Below are 18543 nucleotides of genomic sequence, written 5' to 3'. Positions count from 1 at the left end.
GTTTCAACAACACAGTTATTATAACAAAAATGAAATCAGAAGGGTTTGGTGGAATAGCAACCAAATTTGCCTCTTTTTCTCCTTTCATGAGAGTTCCCGAATATAGAATTTAGGCCAGATGCCATGCGCTTAGACCTATGAGGTCATTCAACACTGAAACATGGGTTAATGGTGTTTCCCATTTTGAGTATCTTCGAAGTCACTGGATTCACTGTAATTTCACCGCAGTAATTACATCATGGTAATTTCATCGCATGGTAATTACATCTCATACATTTTCACCGCATTGTAATTACATCGTAATGTATCACTTCGTCAGTGATTTCATAGTAAGGTTTCTTTCGCTGAACTTGTTTTTCTGTAAAACCTTCGTTGTGTTACTGATATAGTTGTTGATTAGGATCAAAGTATTTAACTATTTGCAAATAGCCTGTTTGTTCTTTTCCTACATAGGTAATTTCATCATCTTGATTTTTCATAGATTAATGGTTGTTACTTGTTGTTATGCTTTTCATATTGTCTCTTTTTAAGCATGATTTGTTTTATTTAGAAAATGAAAAATATAAGTTTAGTGTTGGAAAATCTAATTGGAAAATCAACTGTAAAACGTTTTGTCTAAACATGTTATAGAGCAAATTTAGTTTCAGAACGTTTGTTGTAATTTTTCTAACACTCATCAAACAACTTTCAGTATTAATGGGGGTTTTAAATTTCTTTTTAATCTTTATTTATTCTTTTAGCGTCGTTGATTATTAGTTGTTTGATGCTTCTTATTTTTAACTCAGTTAATCATTATTGTCAATTAAATATTCAAAAGTGCTAACCACATCGGAGACAGAAATAAATGCAATGGCTGCCATCTTACGCATTTTTAATGCGAATTCGGCATCACTTTCGTACAACTGTTGCAGACCATTTGATTCAATAGATCGAAATCAACATTGTGAGAAGTTCAAAGAGCAATCTTTTTCATCTGAATTGTGCTTGGTGATAAGGTTGGCTCTAAACCTTTTAGTCCTGACAAAAGCTTATTGTAACTATCTTCAGTTTTGTTGCTCATGCAAACGAAAACAAGAGGCAAAACGTCACCATTCATGATTCCATGTATTGTGTATAGTTGTTTAAATAAAGGCGGTACTGTTTTGAAAGTCCCATCTGCATACCAATTGCTTGCACTAGATAATACCTGAAAATTTCTCCGAGTCGAAAATTAATTAATCCGTGTCTGATCCATCATCACTATCGAACAGAAGAAAAGGCTTCTTTGAATGTTACCCTTTATTGCGGATGAATGCTAAACTGGAGTAAACATCCTGGATTTGCAGAAATTTGTGTTGTGGTATTTCAAGCATTTCGTATATTCCTTTTTTTATACCGAGGTGGCGGTAGCTGACCCACAACTGCTTGGGATACTCCAACGTACGCCTGGGTTGCCATGCAAGGTGCTGATTCTTGAGCTGTGATTGCTTTTACTTTAGTTAAGTTAATCACTTTGGACGCTTCAACACGAGCAGTATCTCCTGCATGACTGTGTTCTCCCAATCGTTTTGCGATGGAATCTCCATTTGTATAAACTCTTGCATGGTACTTTGTTTGATAAAACTGATCACATTTCCAAATAGGTTTTTCGCCACTTGTTCGTTCTTCCACAAACAGATGACTGTCGTCGGTGAGCTTTTTATTATTCCCTATGCTCACGATGCACTGCAGAGACATCTTGATGGGTTTAGTTTTAGTTATTTACAAAAACCGAGAATGTTTGCCACTCGGAAAACAAGTTGGTTACAAAAACCGAACATTTTTATGAACCATTTCTTGTGTAAGAACAGTGAGCAATCAGGCCGTTTGCTAATGGTTAGATAGTTAGATACTTTGATCTCACCACCAACTATTACAGTAATATTTGGACGTTTTACAGAAAAACAAGTTAATGGTATTTTATTGTTCATTGATTTTTTGGCATTGTTGGTGAAAGAAACCTTACTGACGATGTGATATATTGCAATGTAATTACAATGCGGTGAAAATACATGAGATGCAATTACCACGCGATAAAATTACCATGATGTAATTACTGCGATGAAATTACCGGACACCAAATTATTGATACATTGAAGGTCAAAGTTCGGAGGAAAATCTGAATACTTCAATGACAATAAGCGAAGATTACTTTAGCATGAAATTCTAAATTACCATAAAATATTCATATTTTCCTCTGACATTTGATCTTGAAGGACATTATTTTATGGCTTCCAGGAAGTGAAAAGTGTGAGCCTATTCAAAATCAAGATTATACATATTGAAGTAAATCAGCATTGATAATTTATCTGAACAAGTATGATTATATACATATTTCTTTCTTGATATTTTTAAATGAATGGTTTTTAAACTTACTTATTTGTTTTTAGTTTTCTATTTAAGTCTACTACGGCGTTAAAACCTAGATGTGTGACGTTAGTTTTAATAGACGTAATCAATCAATCAATGAGAAGTTGATATTGTATTTATTTATCTAGATTTTTGGCATTAGGCCAAGCACTGGGGCAACTAAGGCCATTCAGCGTTGAAACGGAAAAGAACTGTAAAAGGTTTGAGAGGTTTAACAGGAGGAAAACCTCAAAACAGTTGAACTATGAAACAATTGTTAGGGGAGGGTGGGCAGAAAGATGGAAGAAAGAGAATATGAACGGAGGCACAGTAAAAGGAATGATGAAAGTAGTTGCAGCTAGGGGGTCGAAGGGACGCTGCAAAGAACCTTAAGTAATGCCTACATCGCACCGAATGAGGTGCACTGACGGCACTACCCCCCTACGGGGGTTGAATATTCAGCGACTGACTAATCTCCTGGGGAGACCGGAATCTGACACAGGTCCGACAGAACTCTATCACAGGCACAAGATGATGTTATTGGAAAGCATTGCCTTCTATGCTTCTGGTGTCCATGAGAGTATCTCCTTTTTTGGGGCGGTTGTTTGGCGGGGGGAGGGGGGGGGGGGGGGGGGGGGTGGGGGGAGGGGGGGCTCCAATGCATCGAACAGGCGGCTGTTCGGAATACTTGTGTACACCCCCGACCCCCATCTCTTGTGGTTCTTTTGTTCACGCATTTCTCAATGTATATTTTCGAAGCTTCTCAAGGACAAAGTCCGGATAATAATAATAATAATAATAATAATAATAATAATAATAATAATAATAATAATAATAATAATAATAATAATAATTTGGTAGAAGATCCCCTTTTAGGCATGCAAATACTATTAAAAAGAATGGCAGAGTTAAGCGAGTTGATTTTATATATTGTTTTTTCCATTTTCCTTATAATTCGCTTCTCAGGCTCAGCGATGTTCTGCGTAACTGGCCAATATTCATATTGGGAATCTTCAAAAAATTTGTAAATGCTGAATGTAATCTTTTATTAGAACAGGATAATCAGGTCCAGGTCAAGCAGGGGTCGTCGTCAGTGCCGGTAATATTCCGTAGGCGTAGTTCCGATCGGGGCCGGGGTCGTCTTTGGTTTAAGGGCTGGTATTGGTGCTGGTATAGCTGGTATCACGTGACCTTTCGACCTTCTCGCAGGTCATCTTCGGACGAGTCGGTTGCAGAGACTAGCAAGAAAGTCCCTTGACATAAGAGTATTCAAATCACAGAGAAGGATCTGGCAGAATAATGAATAAAACCCTTATTATTGTAATAGAAGAAGAGAGAAGAACAATCCTCGCCTTGGTCATCGATTTCCTACACCCAACAGAATAGATTGGCATTTAGAATTTAGCCAGAGGCCAATGCTGGGACCTATGAGGCTATTCAGCCTGAGAGGGAAATTGAGAGTAAGAAGGTCTGAAATGTGTAACAGGAGGAAAACTTCAAAGCAGTTGCATTATGAAACAATTGTGAGAGAGGGTGGGAAGTAAGACAGAAGAAAGGGAATATGAACGGAGGTACAGTTAAAGGAATGAGAGGGGTTACAGCCAAGGGCCGAAGGGGCAATGCTAAGAACCTTCAGTAATGCCTTCAGTGCACCACATGAGGTGCACTGACGGCACTAACACCCCACTAAGGAGTCTACCTCAACAGCATTTCATCAAATCCCAACATAAAAAAATCGACGCATCTATGCAGTAGCTTTAGCCGTTATGGAGGAAATCTCGGGTGAAATTCGCGACGCCGATTCCACGAAGATTGTGTCCTAGAGGAAACAATTACTTGGTCTGCTAATCTTTTTCTTATCAACAAGAGGATGTGTAGTAGACATGCGCAGTACACGACTCCTTTCCAAGGCCAGCGCTTCCGGGAGTTTCGCAAAGTTACTCAGGAGAGACTCCATGACAACAGCGAGGTCTTTTTTGTTTTGTTTTATTGGAATGGAATGGAAAAGGCTACTCAGGAGTGTCTTCATGACGAAAGCGAGGTCATATATGTGGAATGGAATATGTAGAGTTTAGGCCAAAGGCCGAGCACTGGGAGGGGGGGGGGGGGCCATCTTCCACCCACTCCCCCTTTCCTTCTCTCTTCCATCTTCCTCCCATCCTCATTCCATTCCCTCTCCCATCCCCTGTCCCGTCCCTCTTCCACGCGTTCCCTCTTCCATCCTCCTCCCTTTCCATCTCCCTCCCTTCAACCTTCCATTACCCTCCCCCTTCCTTTACAAGGTTTTCATGAACATAAAAAACTTTACAATAATTATCAAGTTCGTTGTCAAAAATGAATTCCAAATGTAACAGTGTGCAGTTTCAACGTATTTATTATATGTAGTGAATTAATTGGTGGTGTGTGTCAATACAATTTTGGGCGATATTGTTGTAAATTTATATTGTACATATCCATTTTCTAACTTTAACAAAGTCACTGCTAAGCGCTACAAATAACTCTACCCCATTTTCTTTAGTATAAGCTCTGCAGAAATTTTAATATTATATTTTAAATACCCTGAATAATTTTACTTAACATTTAAAATATTCGATAGATGGATTTAATAAATAGATTTATCTACCCTTCAAATTAGTTAAGAAATTATTTAATTGATTTAGGGAGTGATAAGAACCATTGACCTGGCATAGGCTTTTTTTCGGGTAGCGATAGGCCGAGCTCGGGGTTTTGAGGCCCTTGTTCACGGTAGACGGACGACAACTTGTTTCATAAACTTCGTCTTGAGTTTAATTTACGTAGTGCAGGGTTTTAGAAATTAATAACCCTTAAGATAATTGGTTTGTATGATCTCCTTTCCTGTTTGTACCTATCCTAACCCATATCCTATCCGAATCCTTATCTGCAACCAGGGACGGACTGGGACTAAATTTCGGCCCAGGACTTTTGATGTTGACCGGCCCACTTGAAGTTGGAGCTAAATAGAAGTGGGGAGGTATAACTTGAAATGAAAGCATACATTTGATGGGAAATAGGCTGGACACACACATACACACACACACACACACACACGATGCAACTCTGTCAATTATTAAATCATTATCGAGAGACATTAATATGTCCCTCTCTACTGTCATTAGCATAAACTCCTGGAGGTGTTCCTGTGAGAGTAGTCTGCTTCTTAGACGATTTTTTTTATGAATTTCAAGGGAGAAAAACCGTTCTCTCACGGACAAGTAAACTCGAGTAACTGACAAAGGTCAGGAGATACTTGTAAGCTAGACCAGTTAAATGATAGGGATCAGTTAACAAGTTGTACCTACTGAGTATCTGGTGACAGCAGACTGGGCAATTCTTACATGAACATTTCGTTGCAATTGTCTCATGACTGTCTTCAAGTGACTCGTGTTCATCCTCATCATTCATATCTTTAACGGTGTGGTCTCCTAATGCGACAGTACAGGCATTATTATTAAGTAAAACGCCAAAGCAATAAAAATCATTAGGAAATACTGTAAATCGATTGTTTGATACCAGTTAAACATTTTACAGATGAGCCTAAGCTCACTAAGTAATCACGTTAGAGTTATATTTTTGTATCACATCTAGCTTTTCACAAATCATTACATTTCAACTATTAGTTAATCAAATATAATTTAAATTTTCTTTCTCGCTTTTTCCTGATAATTAATGTGTGCCCTAAAGTTTGAGTAACATTAGCAAAAATGCAATGTCTCATATCAGTGTATAAGAATATGATGTCATCAAAGTGTCACCCTGTCTTTCAAAAGAAAGTTTGACTGTTTGAGAAACAGTAACCCAGTGACAGTGGTTGAGTATGAATGTATATATTGAAGTGTTTTCCTGAAATGCTAAAATATCCGAAAGCTCAGTGGCTTTATGATGAAAAATTACACAAAACCACTTCACTTCAGCACAACACTTTACACACCTTACTTTGAAAGAAAAATCACTGGAGTAAACGTAGTCACTTAGGAATAAAATTCGAATTCTCCTTCGCCAACACACACCGATTCCATGCATTTCACAAGATAAACTTGGACACAATTTTCCTGATTCTTGAACACACTGCGCCATTTTCTATATGATGACTGTTTCATTCAACAAACTTTGGAGATAACAAAGATTTTTTCTTAACTTGCATAATAATAGCCACGAGAAAATAACATACAAGGAATACCGATTGAGTAGCGTCTTACTGCCTGTGTGATGTGTGTAACCTTTCGCTAGCAATATAGCCAAAAGCCCAGAACGAAAAGAACATTGCAATACGGCACTGTGTTGAGCGGCTTCATCATTATATTCGACATAACAATAGAATGTTATCATGTGTTCAGTTTCCCTACTGAACTGTTTTTTTTTATTGTGTTAATCTTTATTATATATTTATGTTTCTCTATTAATCATAGAATTCGGACTGTGTTGACCAACCAGTTACCAATAATGAAATGGAAAAGATGGCATATTGTATACTGGCTGATGGCTAATGAACGATAGCTTACAGAAAATGTTGATAAAATTATCGGAACAACCATTGATAGGGACATTTCAAGATTACTCTCTTGCAATGGCTGCATAAGGTGTGCTGGCGAAGAGATTCATGTCCCGCCTCTTCCGGCGCCCCCCCCCCTCCCCTCCCGACGCCCTCTCTCTCTCTCTCTCTCTGTTTTTTTTATCCAATTATATTCTCTTTATTCCCTTATTCTTCAGGTTTTTAAGTTTTCTTCTTGTTTTTTATTTATTTATTTATTTATATTTGTTTTACTATAGACCGGCCCACAGGCCCCTTTTAACCACCGGCCCAAGGGGAAAAGTCCCCTTTCTCCAAATGGCCAGTCCGTCGCTGTCTGCAAACAAACAAACTTTTGAACGGCGATACAGACTAAACTGTCGTCGGAATTTCGGAAAGAGTCGGTAAGTAGAGTAACATTTCTTATCAACGTACCCATTTATTCCCACGAATATAATCAGAGGTCGCTGGGTTTGCTGAGTAAATATATAGGATTTGTTTTTTAGTTTAGGAGTGAATTGGAGAGAGTCAAGTTTCTCACTGGCTCTGACCCACTCATCTCTCACGAACTCACATGCAGAAGTAAACATAAAGTGGCTTACAGGATTACCTGCCTATTTTTAACACCTCGACGTTCTTAAAGGCGAGAATTTTCCGGGTCCTAATATATTAGTTTTCAAGATGTAAACCAATCCGGGACCACCACCCCCCTGGGGAACTTACTGACACCCCAACCAGGTTCATCTCCACCGCAAGTTTCCAGCTAACCGCCCACGGCGAGTGACTGCCCACTCCCCCTGGCAACCCCCCAACCCCCCATTCCACCCCAAATAATCAGTAGCCATGGATACATTAAACATAATCTCTTGGAATATTTTTGGCCTCAAGCGGAACATTCCTCTCCTAAACGTGTTCTGCAAGAACTTCAAAGGCATCATTGCATTGCAAGAAACGCTCCTCTGGCCACATGACCTTGCCATCTGCGATTCAATTCATGAAGACTTCAGAACCTTCTCGACTTCATCGATGCAAGTTACAGATCAAATCATAGCCGGTCACCCGAAAGGGGGCCTTTCTTTCCTGTGGCACAAATCGTTAGACAATATGATAAAGGTGACGACCTACAGGAGTGACAGATTGCTTGGGCTTCAAGTGACAGTAGGGAACTCTAAAATCCTAATCATTAATGTTTATATACCATGGGAAAATAACAATAATTTTGATCATTACCGCATGATCCTAGGGGAGTTACACAGTATTATTCATGATTCTCCTGCTGATCATATTTGTATAATCGGGGACCTTAATTCTCACCCCACAAAACAATATTATAGTGAACTTCCTCGCTTCTGTCAAAATCATGCTCTCCAAATTCGTGATGTAATGCTCCTCCCTCCCTCCTCCTATTCATATGTACATAATAGAGCGGATGCAATTACAACCTCCTGGCTGAACCACTGCATCACATCTCCACAACTTCATGATTCTATTATGACCTGCAATATTCGCTATGATCTTGCAACGGGCTACGATCACATCCCATTAAAGGTGTCATTCAGTAACCCAACCCTCCATACCGTTTTTAAACTTAATTGAATTCCGGGACCAAACTGAACTGCCCTGGGAATTTTATGGCCTTGGGTTAATCTATTCATAGTCCTCATTAGATTAATTGCAGTTACCTAAATTACTCTTACCTGAATTTAACTAGCCTACTTAAACTTACAAAGCAATTATTAATCCTTTGAATTTTCTGACACAATTTTGAAAACACGTTATGCGCACGGAAGAATTGTGTGCTTAACAGCCCGTTTCATACAATTTATTGTATTACCAAAGAACACTCAGTGGAAGGCATTGCCCTCGTAATTTTGAAGAGTATATTCCTTCAATCTTTCCACTAAGTGAAACAAATTTCCCACAGATATCACGCCCATACAGTGTACTATGCACATACGCATACACATCCCTAGAAGGGCACGCAAAGGAGCGATCAGAGGGGCGAACTACTACCCTTCCTTTCCCTTCCCGATCTCTTGACCTCTCCTAATGGCTTCTCTGGAGAGAGGCACAAACAAGACCCAATAACACCTTCGACTCTTACCATACGTGATATGCGCAATACATTAACCAAGAGCAATTTCATATATATGTATAAGGTCAAATGAATTATCATAACTAAAGCAGTTATTATACTTCGTTACTTTGTCTACTGACGTTTTATCAAAAGACTTCGTCTTCGTGTGAAACCATCTTTTCGGTGCTAACCGCACCACAGATAATACGTACTAGAACATAGCAAAATCAGATAAAATAATGTTAAGAGTGTCATTCTCGAGTAGATGTGGCTCTTTCACCCTTATTTCATGCAATATAGACGTACATATCTTTACAAAATATATGGGCAAGCGAATGTATTTGGTTTTCACATGAATACAAATACAGTAACATAGTTCCTGTCTTTCGATTACCTGACAGACGGCAATACGCAGTGAAAATCAATCAATAATTTCTTATAAGACAGACACTAATAACTATAATAAAAGACAAATAGCATGGAAAAAAGTGAATACACAAAAATATTAGAAAATAAAATCGTTATGAAAGGAAGTCTTCACAGTTGCGCTCATTTCTTTCAAAACATTTAATCTGGCGCTTCCTGAACGGAATAAGAGATAAATCGATGACTTTGATGTGTCCTTGATTGGCGATGCAGAACTGCCTTCGCTGTATAAAAGGGGGCTCGAGTTCGACTGTGCCAACTGGCAGCAATGGCTTCCTCCTCACAAGTCTCCTCCGGACGAACCATGAAGGTTCTGGTGGTCTTGGCGGTCCTCGTCTGCCTCATCGCCTCTGAGGCAAAGGTCAGTCTCCTAAAAAGCAGTAAACACTGTTGCTAAAAACCCAGAGCACTTTTCAGGTTTGGCTCAAATCTGATATTTCTCTTCTTCGAGTCTCCTTTCCAAGGGATCGTTTTTTTTTACTATCAGAGATACTTCATTGAAAAACTCTTGTCTGGGGGAAATTATTATTATGATAGAGTATGTTATCATAAGAGTATTTCCATTGCTTTGCATTCACTTCTTGTTCTTCCCAGACTAGTCTACGTAGTCACAGATTTGCAGTCAGTTTTAGTAGTTTCACCTTTAATTTTCCATTGTTCAGTATCACACAGATTTTTACGAGTATTGTTCCAGATATGACCAAAATATAGAATGTTCTTCCAAGTCATGTGGTCGAGTTGTGGGAATTGTGGAAGTTCAAACCAAGTCAATTTTTTTTCTTTCTTTTTATTTCTATAGTCTGTGTAAGTCACATATGATAGTTTGTCTGTTTTATTTTTACTTTATAATTTTATTTGAAATAACTTTGCATTATTTCCATCTATTCTCTGTCTCTTACTGGACTGATTTACATGTTGGAGCCCTCGAACTTGTAGCAATCTGAGCTTCCATCTGGAGTTGCAGTTTCTGTGTGTGTGTGTGTGTGTGTGTGTTGTGTGTGTGAGTGTGTGTTTAAAGCATTAGCACCTGATATATCTTATGAGGGGTTTTTATGCTTACTCAAGTTTCAGTTTTATGTAACAAAAACTATCTCGATTTTCCTGTCACAGATTTCCTTGTGTTGAATGCCACCTAAACAACCTATTTCCAGGCGAATAGTCTATGTCCACTCCTACCTTTTTTGTCATTAGTCATGTTTTGTAAACCAACGATCTATACAAATTTCCTAAGCATTTTGAACCTGTGTTTCCTGTTGTTCAAACAACGGTGGTTTTAACAGCTGCTTTTCAATCCCTCCGAGAACCTGTTGCTCGGATAATTCGTTTCATCAGCCTCCTTAATGCATAGGCCGACTTCTCTTGAGCTTACTTCATGAACAAGTAAACATTGGTGCTGGAATACGCTACCTTGTGTACAATCTATTTTTCCTAAAACTGCCATTTTCTGTTTACAATTTTCATTCTGCTCACTCACTTAATTAAGGCTTTTCTCCATCACTGTAAAATATACTACCGTCCCCCATTTTTTCCACATGAGACTAAACCTGTCTAGAGAAGTGATTCACGCTTTCATTCGTGTTGCCATTTTTCCAAGTCGATTTGCTTCCATATTTCCCTCCCTTAAGAGTCTTCTTCCTCTTCTTCTGTTCTATAATACTGCAGGTAAAGTCTCTGGCTGATCTTTGGCACACATCCTGATACCTATTCCTTGCCTTATAAATCCAGCAAACAACCTCTTCTTCAGTATTGTCTTATCCTCGATATTTACTCTCAAATACTCGTATGAACCAACATCTCTTCTCGGGATATTAAGAAGAATCTTTTTTCGATTTAGTCGTACAGAGAGCCTGAATTAGGAAGTTCCTCTGAGGCATAAGTATTGAAGTGGGAAAAAAGTGCTATAAAAAGGGAGCCTTGAATGTTAATGTGGATTGTGGAGGAGAGATATTGATAAGTATTTAAAAGCAAATATGAATGATAATGGCGGCATTACAGAAGGGCTGTAGCACAGGATTGGTGAATCAAGGAATGTTGAGATTATTTGTGTTGTATACAGAACACAAAAAGAATTTGAAGGGTGGCAAGTTTGGAAGTACAATGTAGAGATATGGTAAAATAGCAACATAGATAAAAAATGAATTTTTTTTTCTAAAGTGGTTCAGTCATGTGGAAATAATGACGGATAACAGGAAGTTTTAGTCAACTGGAGGAGGGAAGATCTACAAAATGCTGGAAAAATGGGATGGGAGAAATATAGGTACGAAAGGGTCTTAAGTAATCTCCATGCCGAATAAGAGTTCGTGGAAGACAGAGGTGAATGGAGGGAGCATGTGTGTCTACGTGTTGGGGATTTGAATTGCTACAGCTGATAAGACTTCCAATTGGTAGGTGTATGAACTGACTAATATATTGTAAGTTTTCTGTACAAGGACTGTACTAATAATCAGACGGTTAAAACAGGAAAGTGAGAGTGACATTTTTCATGTTTTATGATCTGAAACCACCCACTGTTAGTATAAATTGCTTAATTTTTGTATATTTCCTTTGGGTAACCCAGCTTTTGTCAGTGACAGGAGCATCATAGAGAACAGAGCTCAGGGTGAGGCTTTGCCCTAGCAACGTTGCCATACTGAAGAAAGATTGTCTGGTTACATAAAAGTTTGTTTTCTCCTTATTATTATTCTTCTTTAGTCCATTTACTAAGATTTTAGTGACTATATAACCTTCAAATATCCTCTGCCAATTGCCAACTGAGAGGATCACCTTGTCCCTAGCCCCGTATAACAGTAACGCACTAACTTTACAGCTTCAAATTTTAGTGAAAATTCAGCTCACAGAACTTTGGATTCCTTTGTGTCTCCTAACTTGTTATCAAGAGTTCATAATCCTCTGGGATAGATTTTGGTCATCAGATTTATACGATTGTCATCACTCACTACTCACTGACTGGCCTTTCACGCTACAGGGAGAAACGATGGAACTGAGAGTTCGTCGTTCAGTTGCTGTATCCCCAGGGGGAACTGGTGGAAGGCCAGGAGCAGGACGACCAGCGAGTGCTGGAGGCTCAGGAGGTGGAGGAACCACATCAACCTCAGGAAGTGGAGGTGGAGGACGCCCATCAAGCCCAGGAGGTGGAACTGGAGGACGCCCAGTAAGCTCTGGAAGCACAGCAGGTGGAGGAGTTAGGGTTCCTCCTAGGGGAGGGACTAGGCCCTAAGAAGTCACTGATGCACTGAAATGGAAGGTATGTCTTCTTAAATGTCTTATGTGGAAAAATGCTCAAAATCTTATGATGCTAAATTCTTATAACATAATTGTATTACAATTTATCCCTTGGGGACACAACCAAAAGTTCTCTCCCTTCACTTCTTTGTTTACTTTTTAAATTCAGGATTTTCACTTGCAACTCATAAACAAACAGGAAAACACCCTTTTCCCAAAAGGGAGATGAAAATTTAATGTATAATGAAGAAATTAAAAGAGCATTGCCAGCGAGGATACCTCTCGCTTAAGCCGGTCTCAAGACTAGATAAAAGATGAATGTGAGTGAAAGATTGACTCCCCTGATTTAACTGGGAGACGTGCCCCTCTAGGAGGGGGGGGGGGGGGGGTTACGTCAGCAATTTCCAGGGGAGGTGCGAAAGTCCTAAGAGAGGAACTAAGATTCAAAAGTTTATGAAAAAATGCAAAAGTATTGCCTTATAACGTTAGTTTCCTATAGTCTACTACTCTAGTTAAGACTCGTTGGGTTCACCATGTTTTGTGATTATTTGCCTTCCCCCATATCCCTCGAAGCTACTTCTCTTTATATTTTTTTTTTATTTTCCTTTCACTCTGGGCGGAAATTGTACTCATGCATGCAAAGGGGACGTCGAGGAAGGACCAACTCTTAGAGGGGCCTTGGTAACACAAAGTTTAAGAACCGCTGAACTAGATGATGGATGCAATGTTGGCAGGATCTACAGAGGATTGTTGCTAGCAACCCCATTCCAAGATACCAACCGCTCTCATTAACAGGATCCTTGGTATGATCCCGCCCTGTCACCAACCAACCAAGGATGGAAATAGGCACCAAGGTCAACTCAGGTCGACAAAAGGGCGTTGGGGTCTAGCAGCCTCACCCTTAGAGAACTGCTGAGAACCAGAAGGCTCTAACTAACCATCTATATGATTGTGTGTGTGACAGTGCTTAGTTCCTTTCTCTCACTTAGTTTTTGTGCTTCTTCTTTCCACAGGATCAACCGAAACGGCGAGAACTGTGGTCTGGCAAAGGAGAATGGAAAAACACAGATGTCTGCACAAACACTAGAAGCCTCTATGTAGCTCTCAGCTTTTCCTGTCTTCGACGTGAAAATGAAACTGTACTGACTTCAACCTCAGCTTTACTGGATAATTCGTTTCTTTCTTTTATCATGTAAATTTGTCTATAAGTTCTGTTTCTTTTCCACTGGCAATTAATCCTCAAACCTTTTCATGATTAAATTTGAAGCAATTTTGTTGTATCTTTCCCCTTGACTTCCCATGTCCGAATGAACCTATTGATTATTGATTTTGTGAAGCTGAAATCTCAAGTACGAAAGAGATATGGATAGAGTCTCGTCCTCCCTCCCCAGGTGGGGCGGATTATGCCTCCTCAAATCATTTCCGTTCCCTTCTTATCCATCTCTAGAACCTCATCTCCATAGGGGGTTAGTGCCACCAGTGTACCTCACGAAGTGCACTGTAGGTATTACTTAAGGTTCTTTGCAGTATTCCTTTCATTCCTTTTAATGCACCTCCATTTATATTCTGTCTTCCATCTTGCTATCCACCCTCTCTCCTAACTACTTATTCATGGTGCAGACCGAACTCAGATGTTGAGATTATATAAAGCCTTGGTCTTTTCAAAATTAAGTTATGGGTGTGAGGTGTACACTTCTGCGAAGCCAAATAGCATTAAATTGCTCAACTCGATTCATCATGGAGGAATACGGTTGTTTACAGGAGCATTTAAATCATCTCCCACCGAGAACATGCTTGTAGATGCTGATGAGGTGCCACTGGATCTTCATTACAAGCGTCTGCTGGTTCGGAGGTGGTATGATTCCAGAGGCTACCTAAGTCTTTATTCAGCATTTGTATGAGAATGGAAAGGCATTGGCAGTTTTATGAAAATCACCCCAAGCAACCCCATCCATTCACTTTTAGAGTAAATTTTATTGTCCGTGAATCAAATATGCCAATGATCGAGATTTTACCAGCAAAATATTCAGTTAGTACCCCCTGGAACTTTCCAGAGGTCAATATTTTTAGAACACTCCTTGCAACATGATAACACCACTGCAGTTTTCACGGACGGCTCAAAGTCAGATGCTGGCGTCGGCTTTGGAGTAGCCTTCCCTGATTTAGAGAGAAGTGGCAGGTTATCATAAGTTGCATCGATTTTTACAGCAGAATTATATGCAGTTTTAAAGGCTTTAAAGGAAGTTTTTATTCGGAATGAAAATAATTTGATTATATATTGTGACTCAAGAAGTGTTCTTCAGTCGCTGGAATCTTTTAACCTTTTTAACCCTCTGGTTTTAGATATATTGGAATGGCTGCTTTTACTGAAAAGAAGAGGGAAAGAAATAAAGTTCTGTTGGGTTCCTTCCCATGTTGGGGTGGCTGGGAATGAGAAAGCTGACCAACTTGCAAAGTCGGCAGTCAGCTCCCCAGAACCCACAAGATGCCTACTACCATATCGGGATTTATATCCTCTAGTAGGTCAGAGAATTAAAAAATGTTGGCAGTCCCAGTGGGAAGATATATTAACTAATCAAAAAATGCGCAGTATCACGTCATCAGTCTCCTTGGTCATATCCGTATATGCCAAGGAGACAGGAAACGATGTTGTGCAGATTGAGGATTGGACTTACAAGACTCACTCATGGGTTCTTGATGTCCCGTGAAAATCCTGCGAGAACTTTACTGTGCCCTTGACTATGAAACATTTTCTGATTGAATGTCCCAGATTCGGGAATTTGAGACATAGGTTCCTGTCTTGGGGTCGTGACAGAGTAGGTAATTTTATTCTAGCTACAATTCTTGGGAAGGATTGTAATATAGAGCTGTTATAGATCTTTATGGGGGAGATGAGCCTCCTCAACCAAATTTAAATTATACATAGATTGTCTACGTAAGATCTTATATATGAACAAAATGTTTATATATATACACACACATTTGTATATAAATATTTTTATATGAAATTTATTTTTTTCTATTTAAATTTATTTCGGTGCCAATAACCTAGATGTTGTGACGCCACGTTTAATAGACACAATCAATCTACTCAATTTCCCTTTCATCTCTGAATGACCTCACAGAAGCTCCTTCTCTCAAAATCCTCGCAGATCACTCTCATTTCACACTCATCCTGTTCCTGGGGCACATTTTGTCTCAACTCATTTTGTACGATACTTTCAAATCAGTATCAGTCAGGTCCACTTAAGAGTTAGGTGACCAGTTCGAGACACATGTGGCTACTTAGCCTCTGTCATCGAAACTGGGTTTCTGTCCACGTTTTGGATGGTGACCTTATGGGAAAATGGGGGGTTTTCAAACTCAATGAACTTTTTTTGTTTTTCAACCGACTTTTCTCATTCAAAAACAATTTGAAAGATAATTTTCTCTACTAAAAACTCATAACTGTGATTAAAAAAAAAAAAAAATAACTTTTAGCTTTTTGTATATATATTTTTACGTAGTAGTTTATCGATAATTTCAATAGGTAAAAATCAAATTTAAAAATTCTGTGCTTTGAATATTTAGACATTTTAATGCTCTATTATTTGGTTTTTGAATGACTAAAATCGGTCAATAAACAAAAAAGCTAAATTAATTTTTTTTTCTCGAAAATCTAAGATTTGAGAGAACGAGCGTCAAAGTTTTCATATACTACATTTACATCTGTAAATTCTGAAGTAAACCTAGACTTGAAATTTGGAGGATATATAGAAACCATGCTTATAAACGTATACTGTAATTTTTATTGAGATTGGTTGAATAGAATTCAGTACATAAGTTTGAATTTTATAACTTTAGATAAAGAAAGGGCCTCCTTTGTATTCACTCATTCTCTCTCTCTCTCTTTCACCTTTTTCTAGTGAGCCCCAGCACCACAATCTGGGTCTTCTTCAACCTTGCTTCTTTTAGTTGTTCTTTTTTTGCTCTGAACCTTTAAGTTTGGATACCTGTTGTCGTGAATTTCGAACTGATCATTCGAAATCCCCGCCATTTAACTTCACAAGTGTTGCGTTAAATTGGGGCAAGACTGAGGGATCTCGCGGGCGATTCATTGAACAGAAAGCTGTCCAATTCACGACAGTTTATGACGCAATTCCTAAATGCATGGCGGGGAAGGAGCGCGTCTCATAGAAAAGAAGACGTTATGAATTTTCGTTAATAAATATAATTCGCTGATCACTAGTAAGAGATAAATTATCTATGTATAGATTTGGAGCCAAGGACTCCATAGTCCTTAAAGAATTTGCAGATTACGGCCTTCAGCCAGAACTTTAAGTTAATTTATTGATCTTAAATAATAACGTAACAGTCATATTTCACATTCAAAAATAAAATAGATTTAGTAATATACGTAATGTCGAAATAATCGATGATTCCCGCCTGAATTACAAGGATTCTGTAGTTCACGCGGGAAAGCATAAGTTTCCTTTGAAGAAGGGCGAAGTGACGCGTCATTCCTGCCCAGAACCTGATCCGTGTAAATACCGTAAAAATTTGTGTCTCTCAATTCTCCGACTCCCAGCCGTCGCCATGCTAGGTCGAATTCCGTCTTAACAGTAAGTTAACTTTATCCACGAATATATGTGCCATCCCTGCGATGAGGGACTCTATTTATGCAGCAAAAGAAAGCTGCCAGTGCAAGAAAGTTATTTGTTTGTGACATTGAGTCAATGGGTCTCGTATTGTGCAGATTTTTCGTCCAGTTGTGGACTTAGTGCTTTACAAGCACGTGACATCAAAGATCCTATGTGCTGCAACATACAAAGGCCATGAGAATTTTCAAGTATTTGTATTAAATTGGTAAAAGCAGTACGAAACTGCGTGTACTGTGGAATTCTGCTAGGAACTTTAGTTTCGGTGTTCTGTTAATGTATTTAAATGTTTATTTTTTGTAATAAAACTGTTATGTTGACCAAATTTTATTGTATCTCACCCTAAGAGTTTTAGAGTGCGCGCCTCCTCAAGGCCTTGTCATCTGCCCAGAACATCCGGGCACGAATCATATAATAAAAGTCGAGAAAATTCCCGACATTTGGTCCTTCGAGAACCGGATGACAAGTGCGCTCTAGAGCTTGAAGGGAAATTTCAATAAAGTATGGTCTATAGGGTAGCCCTGATAGGACAAAGTCAGCTCCCACCGAATCTGCCACAGTGTTCAGATAACCAGATTGAGATCTTTAGAAGGCCAGGAGGTCTGGTCAGTCAATTTTTAGATAGTACTCTATCATTCTGGCAGAGACGGTATGAGTTGGTCGTGTTGTATGTAGGAGGAAACGACCTAGCAAACGATCACCCCAAAACCGTTTGGGATAATTTACGTACTCTTATTGAACGCTTGAGGAAAATTTGTGACATAATTGCTATCTGCGACGCAGAGATCAATGAGTATCTCCCTGATAATCGTTTTACTGTAAATTCTGTTGAATATGTCAAGAAGGTAAAGAACTTTAATGCGAGAATCTCCAAATACTGCTACAAAAGAAGTCGGTACGGAGTCCGACACTTGCCAATGAACTCTCGTGCCTACCGCGAAGGCAAACAAATGGACGGAGTCCATTTTGATTCAGAAATCCATAACGCATTCCTCAATCGTTTAATGAGATTAATCAGGAGAGAGAGAGACAGACAAAATAACTAGGCTCAGCTTGTTCCGATGTGCAATTAGCCCCACGTGTCACTAGTCTTTGCACCCCGTCTTCCTAACGTAAGAAAAATCCTCATTTCCTAGTTTGCAAAACCCCCCTAAGAAGTAGAGTAAATAATACAAAATGGCAGTGGCTATGATTGTTCACTTCGAGGCTTCGCTGAGTCTCACCGCGGACTTACTCGCCGAATCACAGCGTGCGTTAGTAGAAAAGTATTCTGAGAGCGTGTACCA

The 18543-nt window shown here is 39.1% G+C and overlaps 1 long non-coding RNA gene across 1 annotated transcript; it reads left to right on the top strand.

Annotated features, from left to right (window-relative positions):
- Positions 1-9635: 9635 nt before the first annotated feature.
- Positions 9636-13891, top strand: LOC135203530 (uncharacterized). Its single transcript, XR_010311948.1, has 3 exons — positions 9636-9759; positions 12364-12642; positions 13634-13891. It is a non-coding gene; the product is annotated as an uncharacterized LOC135203530 (long non-coding RNA).
- Positions 13892-18543: the final 4652 nt, after the last annotated feature.

This window comes from Macrobrachium nipponense, chromosome 36 (genome assembly GCF_015104395.2).
Source record: "Macrobrachium nipponense isolate FS-2020 chromosome 36, ASM1510439v2, whole genome shotgun sequence".
NCBI lineage: Eukaryota > Metazoa > Arthropoda > Malacostraca > Decapoda > Palaemonidae > Macrobrachium > Macrobrachium nipponense.
This window is presented reverse-complemented; position numbering and strand designations above follow the sequence as displayed.